Source organism: Lactuca serriola, chromosome 3, assembly GCF_051521515.1.
Source record: "Lactuca serriola cultivar US96UC23 chromosome 3, Lser_US96UC23_V15, whole genome shotgun sequence".
Classification (NCBI taxonomy): Eukaryota; Viridiplantae; Streptophyta; class Magnoliopsida; order Asterales; family Asteraceae; genus Lactuca; species Lactuca serriola.
The window spans coordinates 124,977,215-124,989,775 of NC_136410.1; positions in this window are offsets into that span (position 1 = coordinate 124,977,215).

A 12,561-nucleotide genomic window follows, 5' to 3' on the forward strand; every position below is an offset into this window, starting at 1 on the left:
AGGATCAATTCGTATTACAGATTAGATAAAATCCCTTGATTGAAGGGATATACTAGTATAGTTTAGTATATAATCAACGTTAGAGTGAAACCCTAATGTTAACGTCTTAGTGACCATCTTTGTGACATTCGTTCTCTTGGTGAGAACGACCACTTTCGTGGTTAAAGACATCTTTCTAATTAATTTGTGCTCTTTACTTTTTATGCTCTTTATTTGGCTTAGTTAGTTTGTTCGTTTTTAATTATACTTGAAGTGCATCCGAATGATACAAACATTCATTTGGTTTCAGAGCGGGTTTTGATACACTCAATTTATCATGTCGACCTCCTATAATCCCAAATCTTTTGTTCTCAACCAGATTCCTCCTTTCGATGCGCACAACTTCAACATATGGAAATCTAAGGCTATGGTTATTTTCGAAACCATGGACTATGAGATGCTTAAGATTTTTGAGAATTGTCGACACGTTCCTATCTATTAAGCTATGGTTAACAAGTCTCTCGTTGGCCCGTTGAAGGAAAATACAGAGAATAGTTATGAAGATCATGAAAAGAAACTTATTAGTTTGGATGTGAAAGCTAGGGAAGCCATAGGAAACTCCCTTATCTACCGTGTGTACCATTTAGTTCAGAACTGCAGAATATGTTAAAGATATGATGGAGATACTGGCAATGCCTTATGAAAGGACTGTAGAAGTTCAAGCCATAAGCATCAACAATTTCAATTGAAGATACGAGCATTTCTTTGGTCAACAAGATGAATCTCTTACCTAAACCTCTAACAGGTTTAGCTTTTTGGTAAATGGTATGCGCATGATAGGAATTGTGAACCAATCTTCTTACTTGGTTATGAAGTTTCTGGATTCCCTTGGAAAAAGTTGGGAACATCATGTTGATGTTCTTAAAAACAGTAAGAAGATTAATCTTATGGATCTCAAATTCCTGTTTGGAAATCTAAGAAATTACAAAGAAACCAAAGCTCTTCGTAAAAAATCATGAGGAAGTCAATCAAAGAAATGTCTATTGCTTTGGTTTCGTGGAAGGAGGCAATGAATTTTATCAGCGAATTAGATGACTCTGATCAGGGTTGTAACACTCTAAATTTTCAAATAAAATTTTCATTTTTAAATCCACACAAAACAGAGCTTAACATTTCTCATACTCAATTTATCAATTGTTTCAACCACAAGACATAAAAGTTTTTGTCAAATATCCTAGAATCCTCAAAAAAACAAATCAACTAGCTAGTGTGGACTACCAAGCCGGCACCTTCCCCCGATCCTGAGATGTACCTGAAATACATTTCACACAATACTGTAAGCACAAAGCTTAGTGAGTACCCCAAAATACCACACACAAATAATTAGCCTCTCATGCCTATATCTCGATAAGGACCCTCCAGTTGTGTATGTCAGTGAAGACCCTCCGGTCTCACGGCTCGGGTTGGACCCTCCAATTCTATGTGTCTTTGAAGACCCTCCATTCTCGTGACTCGGTTTGGACCCTCTGGTCCTATCTCAATAAATGCACAAAATAATATAAACGTAAAGCAATATAAGCACATAAGACCCTTCAGTTGATATCACAAATAAGACACTCCGATCGCACAATGATTCCCACTAAGGTAAATATAGTGAGACGAATCACTTCATAAGTAAAGCAAGAATGTCTCGCACTCAACATTCGGTCTGGACTTCGCCTACATATATCACAATCATCTCTAATTAACAATTTATATTAACAACACCAAAGGTGTTAATCTAACTCCTTTACTAAATCTTAGAAAGGGTGAAAGACCATTTTACCCCTCCATGGTCTCAAAAGTTCACAACTTGACCAAACCCTAAAAAAAGTCAATGGAAGTCAACACTCAAGTCTGCAGTCCATGTTGACTCAACTCACCGAGTGCATCTATGCGACTAATCGATTTCCTTCTATTCTAAAAAAATCGGGAAAAATCGAGTCAACTCGCTGGGTTGTCTCACCAACTCGTCGAGTTTGTACCATGTCCAGAATATCGGGGAAAACCCTAACGAACTCGTCTAGTTAGCTAACCAACTCGTCGAGTTCCTTTAGCCCTTTCTCTTAATCTTCATGCTTTTAAGTGAGACTAAGGCCCCAAACTCTATATCTAGCCTTCTAGGGCTGAGATACCACATCAAGCTGCAAGCTTTACGTCCATGCACGACATTTAGGAGCTAACATTGCCAAAACAAGGCTCAACAAGGGGTTTAAGGCATGAAGATTGGCTAAAGCTTGATAAAGCTAGAGTCCTTAGGCTTAAAGGGCCTAGTAGTGTCCCGAGCTGAAGTCATAGCTTCAGAGGTGTCCCGAGCTGAAGCTAGAAATGGCTATAAACTCTCTAATGGAGAGATCTAACAAAAAAGTGATCAGCGTAATAGCTTTTTACCTTCAAATAACTGCTACAACTGAATGGATGCTGGATCTAAAGACTCCGTCTTCTTCCAAGCCCTTTACTTTTCATTTCTCTTCAAGGAATACACCAAAACACACACTCCTAGCCTTACACACTCTCCCAATGGAAGATAACTCAATTAGGGTTTGTCTCTGGGTGATACGATGATGAGGGAGGCATGGCAAAGGACTTAAATGAGATTGGAAGATAGCTCTTCAACAAGTAAGCGCTCGTTATCGCTTCTATTACGGATCAGAACGAATGGAACCTTCGATTTTTCTCTTGGTGACTCTAATAAATCAGAGGTTACCAAGATTGAATCCTTTTAAGTCGTTGGTTAAAAAGACTAGTTTCTATTCTACTCTTGTTCTTTGTGAACATCAAGCTTGGAATCAATCTACAATACTTCAAAGATTAAAGGCATTTTCTCTCTTTGGTTCTATACATTTTGTTTTAGTTCGATATATTTGATCTTCTTTGCTCATTCTTTTGTAGACAATGTTGAGGAAAAATTTCTCAGAAAAAGAAGTTCATTTATGGCCCTTCAATTCAAAAGATTTGATTAATTGAGTCTTTATCTTATTTCTGAAAAAGTTACACAAATATCGCTTTTAGAATATTTCCTTATTTGATTAACTCTTTTGTTTATATTCTTATATTATTTATTATTTTGTCTTGTAACATTTTAAATGATTTGATGGTGGCATTTCATAAGCAAAGTATATAAGAATTGATAAATCATTGTCCATAGAAGTATGTTGTTGTATGTGCCTAAAGCTAAATCTTGTGCCAACAACAGGTCCATCTAAAACATCCACTTCAAGAAGAACAGGCACCCCCAAAATGTGTAGTTATACTACGTTTATTCTTTCGTATGGAACTCGCTACACCAACAACACAATATCAGTGGGTGTTTAACCAGTTCAACACATGTTCATTCTAGAACCAAAATATCGTATTTTCTATGTTGATAACCAAAACTGCTGGATAAGGTGTCTAAGTCCATAAGTATTTCTGGTATGTACTTGACCCGACCCGACATGGTCCATTTGGGTTGCATGGCATCATGAATTTGGATAAACTAAATGAGAGAAATAATACTTGTGGTTTATTAATATATTTTAAGTTCTAATATATTAATAGTATTATTTAATTAGTATTGATCAAGAATTAATTTGGAATTAATTAAGTGATCAAAAGATAACTAATTAAATATATGGGTTGATTATGTAAATAATCCATAACTTGTATAGTGGGCTAAAAGGCTCCATGGATTGTCAAGTCGGGTTAAACATATAGGATGCTCCATGGGATTTACAAGCCCATAGGTCATGGAAATGAAGATTCATGTCACATTAGGGTTTACATGGTGTAACCCTAGATGTGACACACTATATAAGTAACATGTTCTCCACCAAAATCGACTACACTAAGTTACAAGAGGGCTAGGACGATTTTTACAAGTGTTTGCATTCCCTCAAAGTCATTCCAAAGCATTTGATGTTGTGTGAAGCGTTTGAGGCATCACACTTGGGGTGATAGGATCTCAAGATTTTCAAGGAATCAAATCAACTACAAGGTATGTAATTCTAGCCATCTTTTAGATTAAAAGTTCCCCATGTATGCTAGATAGGATTATGAACCTTGGAAATCATATTTTGCATGTATTTTAGACAAACATAGATCCAAGGTTTTCTAAGCTTGCATGTACACTTAGAGGTGTTAGAATGCTTATAACCCATCAGTGGTATCAGAGCCTAGGCTTGTTTGTTAATACTTGCTACAAAATACTGAAAAAATCGATATTTGAGCTGCCTGCACAGGGGACTCGACGAGTCCATGGGTACGACTCGAAGAGTCCAAGTGAAAATGCAACCAACTCGGCGAGTCAGTTCGTGCACTGGACGATTTGGCCAGGTAGAGTGCATAATTTCGATTTTTGCTGCTGGAAATGGACTAGAAACATTACCTTAAACTGTTTAGGTGTTGTAAAACTTGTTTTAGATGGTGTAATGGTTGTTCTAATCCATTTACAATGGCTAATATCAAATTTTCATGATTATATGTGCTCATATGTTCTGGAAACTTTGATATAAATATTCATGTTCTTATGTGTTTCTGATAGATCATAGGAATTACTTGTTTAAATGCTTAATTCATGATATTTATGTCTTTTAATGGAGTCCATAACTTGTCCTCAACTTATGGATAACCAAAAGTCTATTTGTTTTAAAAACCATTAAAAGAACACATAAGTTATAAAATGAAGACTCTTCATTTTAATATCTCATAAGTTATCAATGTGAAAAGTTTTGTAATATTACAAAACATGCCCTCAAGTTTTGGAACATGTAAAGTCACTTAATAAACTTTAGTTCCAACTCCTAGATTTTTAAAAGTTAAAAATCAACCCTTATACTTTATAATATTATAAGTTTATATATATATATATATATATATATATATATATATATATATATATATATATGTATATATATGTATGTATGTATATATGTATGTATAAGAGCAAGTCATCTTACCATTAGTAGGCCTCATTCACGAAGCCGATCTATAAGGGGGGTATAAGGTTGCTGCCTATAAAATGGCAACTTAATGGGTGTCCACTCTCACCCACCACTTCCTTGATCGGTGGAGGGTCTTTAGCCGAACGGGTAGGACAAGGACTTATAAATTCTCATTAAATGTATGATGAATATGATAAAGTAACTAAATGTTTTATTAAATTCCCAATCATAGTTACTTTAGGAAAATGTGAATAAGGTGCTAATCCATGAAATTACACTTCACACTTTGTTTAATTCGTTGATGGAGCGTGTGTGGTTAACCGACACACTAACTTGGCCTTAACAAGGTAGGTAAAAGGTGACTTAAAGATTATCATAGTATCGGTGGAGCGCGTGTGGTTAAACAGCACATTCATTGAGTGATAAACTTTAAGGGTACCAAGTGATTTGCATGGTTACTTCACACCTCTTTTTGTAATCGTCGGTATCCCAGTCACAAAACTTGGAAGGCACACTAGAGATTGAAACATGCCTTTGAAAAGTTCATTGAATCTCAAAAAAATCTAGGAATTTCTAAGAACCAATTAAAAACCTCATATTTATATTTCGTTTTTCATGGTGGAAATTGGTGAATCGTCATTCACTTGCCTTTCAAATATGTTATAGCTTAGATTACGGCATACCTCTTATAAGTTATGATATATTGTGATTGGATCCTAGCCTTAATATAATATTTGGGTGTTTTGTTAAGGACTTTCTTTATATCTAAACTAAACTTGTTCTCTTCTTTTCAGATGTCTTCTAATAACACTGCTTATGGCTCAAACCCTATTGACTCCTTCTCCCTCATGAACCTATGTGGGAGGGTCATCTTCGATGGTTCCAACTTTATGGATTGGATCCGGAACATCAGGATGGTGACTCGTTATGAGGACAAGGAATATGTCCTAGACAAGGAGCTAAAGGAGATCGATGAGTCCACTGCTACTCCCCAGGAGATCGCTGACTTCCGGACTCATGAAAGAGATGCCACCAAAGTGGCATGCTTCATGATGGCCACCATGACAGTTGAACTCAAGAAGTCCTATGAGGACTACTACCCTTTTGAGATGCACCAAGATTTGATGGAAAGATACCATCAGAGTGCTCGTCAAGAGCAGTATGAAATAATATCCTCCATGATAACAACCAGGATGAAGGATGGAGAATCCGTCACAGGCCATATGCAGAAAATTCAAAGGTATGTGGACCGTTTGCTGAAGCTTAATGTGAACTTCCATGAGGAGCTTGCAATAGATATCATTTTACACTCCTTACCCTCGTGCTATGATTAATTCCGCATGACATACCACATGAATAAGGTAGAAGTCACACTCAGTAAACTTCAAGGACTCTTAAAGACAGCAGAAACAGGTCTTAAAGGTAAGTCGATTGTTAACACTCCTACTCCTACTCCAAACTCCACCCCTGTCTTGGCAATCGAGAAAGGTAGAGGGAAGAAGAGGAATAGATCTTCAAAGGGTACCAAGGCTAAGACCCTTGATGGCTCTTCTTCAAGTGGAACCAAGAAAGGTTTCATCACTCCTTATGACCCAAAAGAGGTTGAATGCTTCTATTTCCATGAAAAGTCGCATTGGAAGCGGAACTGTCCAAAGTACCAACAAGATGTGAAGGATGGGAAAGTTAAACCCAACCATGCAGGTATTTAAACTATTCTATCTAATAACTCACCCTATTCTAATACTTGGGTCATTGACACAGGTTGTGGTATTCATATATGTTCTGATTTGTAAGGACTAAGAAGAAGTGAGAATGTGGAACATGGAAAGACAAACTTGATCATGGCGAATTGGAAAGCTTCACCTGTCACCAAGATTGGAGTTTATTTTTTGTTGCTAAGTAATGGGTTTACTTTAGATTTGAATAAATGTTGTTATTCGCCAGAAATGGCAAGACATATTATTTCCTTTCATGCTTTGTACAAAGAAGGGTTTACCTTTTCTTTTGATAATGAAAATGGTGGAATAATTGCTTTCTTTAATAATGTTCTTTACTTTAAAGCATTACCTTGTGATGGTGTGTATGAAGCTGTATCTGTTGTAGATAATCTAGGAAATAATGTGTTGTGTATTGATTCTTCTGATAATTATAACTTGGATAAAGCATCATTATGGCATTGTCGTCTTGGACATGTGAGTAATAAATGCATAGGCCAACTCCAAAAGGATGGATTCTTGGAGTCATTTGACCTAAAGTCAGATGATAGTTGTGAATCATGCTTACTTGGAAAAATGACAAAGTCACCCTTCACTGGTTCTTGTGCTAGGGGTGAAGGTTTGCTGGATCTAGTGCACACGGATGTGTGTGGACCCTTCAAATCATCCACAAGGGATGCTAATCGTTATTATTTGACTGTTACTGATGATTATAGTAGATATGGATATGTCTATTTAATCAAGCATAAGTCAGAGATTTTTGAAAAGTTAAACAGTTTAAACAGGAAGTTGAGAATCAGTTGGGCAGGAACATAAAGATGCTTTGATCCGATCGTGGTGGTGAGTATCTTTGTACATAGTTCCTCGATTATCTTAAGGAATGTGGGATTATCTCAAAATTGACACCTCCCAGGACACCACAGCTTAATGGTGTGGCTGAGAGGCGCAATCGAACCTTGTTGGAAATGGTTCGTTCCATGATGAGACGAGCTTTGCTACCAATCTTATTCTGGTCCCTACAAAGAATGTTGCCAAAACTCCTCATGAGATGTGGACTGGTGATGTTCCTAAACTAGACCACATCAAGATTTAGGGTTGCGAGGCTTTCGTGAGACGCGAGACTCATGATAAGCTCGAACCTCGAAGTGCGAGGTGTGTTTTAATCGACTACCCACAGAAATCCTTTGGTTACCTCTTCTATAGAACTAGTGACAATATGGTCTTTGTAGCAAGGAGGAGCGTCTTTTGAGAGAGAGAGAGAGAGAGAGAGAGAGAGAGAGAGTTTGAGTTCCTAAGCCAAGGAAACAGTTGGAGGCAAATTGACCTTGAAGAAATTCAAGAGTCAAGTGGTGAACGAACTTCAAACCCTCGCACTCAACCTGAGGAGGAAACTCCTGTTGAGCCAATTGAAAAGTCTGTACCTCTGAGGCATTCCAGAAGGCTTAAGAATGCACCTAATCATTATTATGGTTTCCATATTACTACGGAAGGTGAGACACTTATCAGTGATGAGACATTGCTAACTCTTGTTGAACCTAACAGTTATGCGGAAGCCATGGCAGGCCCCGAGTCTGCCAAATGGAAAGAGGCAATGGACAAGGAGATACAGTCCATGTATGACAATCATGTTTGGAACTTGGTTCACAATGTACCAGGTCATAAGACAGTTGGGTGCAAGTGGATCTTCAAGAAGAAGACCGACATGGATGATAATGTACACACATATAAAGTGTGACTGGTTGCAAAAGGTATTTTCTCAAACTCCGGGAGTTTATTATGATGAGACCTTTTCACCAGTAGCAAAGATTAAGTCCATTAGGTTTCTGTTAGCCAGCACTGCATTTCATGATTATGAAATATGACAAATGGATGTCAAAACCGCCTTCCTTAATGCAAGTTTGGCTGAATATGTTTACATGAGTCAGCTAGATGGTTTTTTTAGTACAAAATAACCTAATAGAGTGTGTAAGCTTGAGAAATCCATTTATGGATTGAAACAGGCACCTCGGAGATGGAATGTTTACTTTGATGAGAAAGTAAAAGAATTTCGCTTTTCAAGGAGTGAAGATGAATCTTGTGTCTATTTCAAGGCTAGTGGGAGTATAGTTAGCTTTTTGGTACTGTATGTGGATGACATACTACTCATAGGAAATGACATCCCAACCTTGTAGGAAGTGAAGTCTCGCTTGGGAAGTGTTTCTCTATGAAAGACCTAGGAGGAGCTGCCTATATTCTGGAGATAAGGATTCTGAGAGACTGGAGTAAAAGACTAATTGGACTTAGTCAGAGTCCCTACTTGGATAAGGTGCTAAAGGGGTTCAGCATGCAGGACTCCAAGAAAGGAGAGTTACCCTTCCAGTGTAATTCCAGACTGAGTAAAACTCAGAGCCCGAGTACTGAGGCTAAGATAGCATGAGTCGAGTACCTTATGCTTTTGTAGTAGGCTCGATCATGTTTGCTATGACTTGTACTCATCCTGATGCAACCTTTGACTTGAGCATGGTCAACAGATATCAGGGTCCCCTGGCAAGGCTTACTAGATTGCGGTAAAGAATATCCTCAAGTACCTGCGGAGGACTAAAGATTGGGTCCTTACCCTCGGTGGGAGTGATGACTTGAGAGTTGTAGGGTATAGTGATGATTGCTTTCCGATTGAAATGGATAATTTCCGATGTCAGTCAGGTTGGGTCTTTTCTTAAACGGAGGAGCAAATACTTGGAAGAGTTCCAAGCAAGAGAGAGTGGCTGATTCAACTTGCAAATCAGAGTATATAGCAGCAAGCGAGGCAGCAAAGGAGGCGATATGGCTAAAGAACTTCATCGGAGACCTTGGAGTTGTACCAGCTATAAAGGAGCCAATGGAAATTTTCTGTGATAGTGAAAGTGCAATTGCCTTATGTGACAACCTGAAATTTATTCCGTCACTGTAACCCATTTCCGCTAATAAAATAATTGTTATTATTATTTTCATTAAAACATTTGGGTTAGGCAAATAAATTAATGTTTTTATTTTATTTCATACGTGTTGAAACAAAATAAAAACATATGTGGCACCCTCGAATTTAATTGAGAAAATTTTTAGTTTACGACTAAGTCGGGTTACGACCATTTAAACAGGTAAAATTTTAGACTCCATTTAACGTTGGTATTGGGTAGCTTCCCACCTGGCCACAAACTCAAACCCTATATAAGGGTTGAGTGGTCATAAACTAGAACTTTTACCACAATAGTCACTCTCTCTCTCTCTACCCTCTCTCTTCAAGGCCCGATTCTTCCAGAAATCAGCAAGTTTCGCCCCCAAACTGTAAGTTCTCTTACCCTAGATTGTTCTAAAGCTCATTTCATGTCAATATAGCATTAAAATCATCCAAGAATGTCAAGAACAAGGAGTTTACGGCCCAAGAACCCTCTTAGGCCGTAAACCCCTAAAAGGGTGCCAAAAATGCCCCAAATCCCTTTCTTAGGCTTAGAGACTAGCTTAGAACTTAACCTTGAAGTGTCTTGGACCTTAAACATCAAGTTTGGAGGCTTGAATAAGGTTTTACGAACCAAGAACATTCTTAGGCCGTAAACTCCGTCAAATGTTGCAAAATGAGCCCTAAACCCCTTATTTAGCCTTTGACATTAACTTAGAAACTTGTAGGATTGAGCTTAGGACCAGAAAAACGAAGGATAAGAGGTGTCCAAGGGTTTACGGCCGTAAACCATAGAGTTCACGACTATAAACTCCCAAGGAGTAGTCCAAGGACCGCAAACTCCAATGGACTACCCCTTTTAGACCCTAATCACTTCTCAAGCCATGGATTTAACCTTAGAACCCTTCCTAGTGATGTAAGAGACCCTTAAGCACTCAAATACACTCCTCCCATGAGTTTACGGCCGTAAATTCATTGGGGAACTGGTCCCTCAACCGCAAACTCGCCTAAGGTGGGTAATTAAGGAGTAAACTCCATAATGAGGCCTTAAACTCTTTCCTTTCAACCCAATAACCTCCTAGCACTTGACCAAAGCGTTTTTCTTCGCATTAGAATGTCTATACGTGTTAAATTAGTGTTTTAATCACTAATTATATGTAAACATATGTCTTCATATGTTACTAGGGTCATAAAGTGTGTTAAAGTCTTCACTTGACACCAAACACTCAACCAAGATTTCCATCCGATCCACTAGCTACAGGTGAGTTCATACCCCTTAATTAACCTTTCAAATGTTTTTAAATATTTTTATGGAGGGGGAATACAAGTTGAATACAAGAAGTTATAGTATCAATCACATGTGAATTATAACTTGCTAACAAAAATGATTTTCTTTACTTTTAATTGTTTGTCAACAAAACTGTTTTAAGTAACTATCAAACGCATTTTATGTTAAACTGTTATTAAACTATTTTCAAATTATCTGTAAACCTATTTTCTTTTAAAACTATATCTACACCAATATATTTATATAAGTAAGACTTGAAGGACTTAGGACTGATAGCTCGCCTTACTTCATGTGCTTGTTTGATTGTGGTCTTAGGGTATACTATTATCTGTCCGACTGTTGTTGAATTCTTAGTTATATATCATATATATATATATATATATATATATATATATATATATATATATATGTGTGTGTGTGTGTGTGTTAGATATGAAAGTCTTCACTTAATTCAATACCTTTGTAAATCAAAGGCATGCACTCCCACACTCTATTTAACTATAATAGGTATAGTTAAGACTACTGTTCATTATCCCTATCACTACGATGCTCACTATAATTACTACTATTACGAGTTAATACATGTTAAAGAGAACACTCTATACATTATACTAAAAAGTTCATTATACTATAGTATAAGAGAATACACTAATCCAGAATGTGACACACTGTTCCTCTATACGGCACCCTACTGTCCAAAGACCATGTAACCAGAGCTTCCCGGAGGGAAAGAAACCACTACATGTATAGATCTATATAGGACCGACGATATTACATCCCAACTGCTAACTACAGTCCAAGCCGACTAGGCCCAGGGGTGACGAAACATAGCTATACTACGTATGACCGGGAAAGTCATCGGACACTCTATTATCATTCAGATTGGTTACATGAGAAATCACATTCATACCCAAATTAACACACTAAGAATGAAAGGCTAAAAGCTAACTTCCCAAAGTGAATATATATACATATATTACCAAGCTTAAGTTTGCAAAACTACTATATCCAGCCGGCAGTAAAACTACTGAAATAAGGTATTATCTTTCCTCATCTACTTTACATAAATGAAATCTATACCCATATTTTCATGATTGACAGTCTCAATCGGAAAACTTTTACACACTCAAAGGATTCAAACTTACAAATATGCAAATCCGGAAAATATAGGATTTTCTAGGGATTTTACTATTTTCAAACATTAATCACAGCTTTTACATTACATGATTGTAAACACTTTTATACAAACAAAGAGACTAAATTCTTATGAACTCACCAGCTTTATGCTGATACTCGTTTTCAAAATAACTTGTATTCTCAAGTCAAAAATAGTGTCACACCCCCGAACCAGACGACGGAAACGTCCGAGGGCTGTCGTGACTTAATTGAATACCATAACATTGAATATATATGAAACATAACATCATTCATCACCATGCATTGAGATAGTACAACTGGTAGAGTTTACACTGAGTACGTTGTTTTAGCATTACATTCCCAAAAATAAATTGTTCAATCATAGAAAAACAAACTGCAGGCCATCACTGAATACATTTTCCCCTCGGTTTACTTGTTACCTGAGAATACAAGTATTTTGAAAAACGTCAACATATGAAATGTTGGTGAGTATGCTTGTTTGTTTCTATAACTGTAAAAAAGTGTTCATTAAACTTGGTGTACATTTAGAAACTGTATGCATTGAAA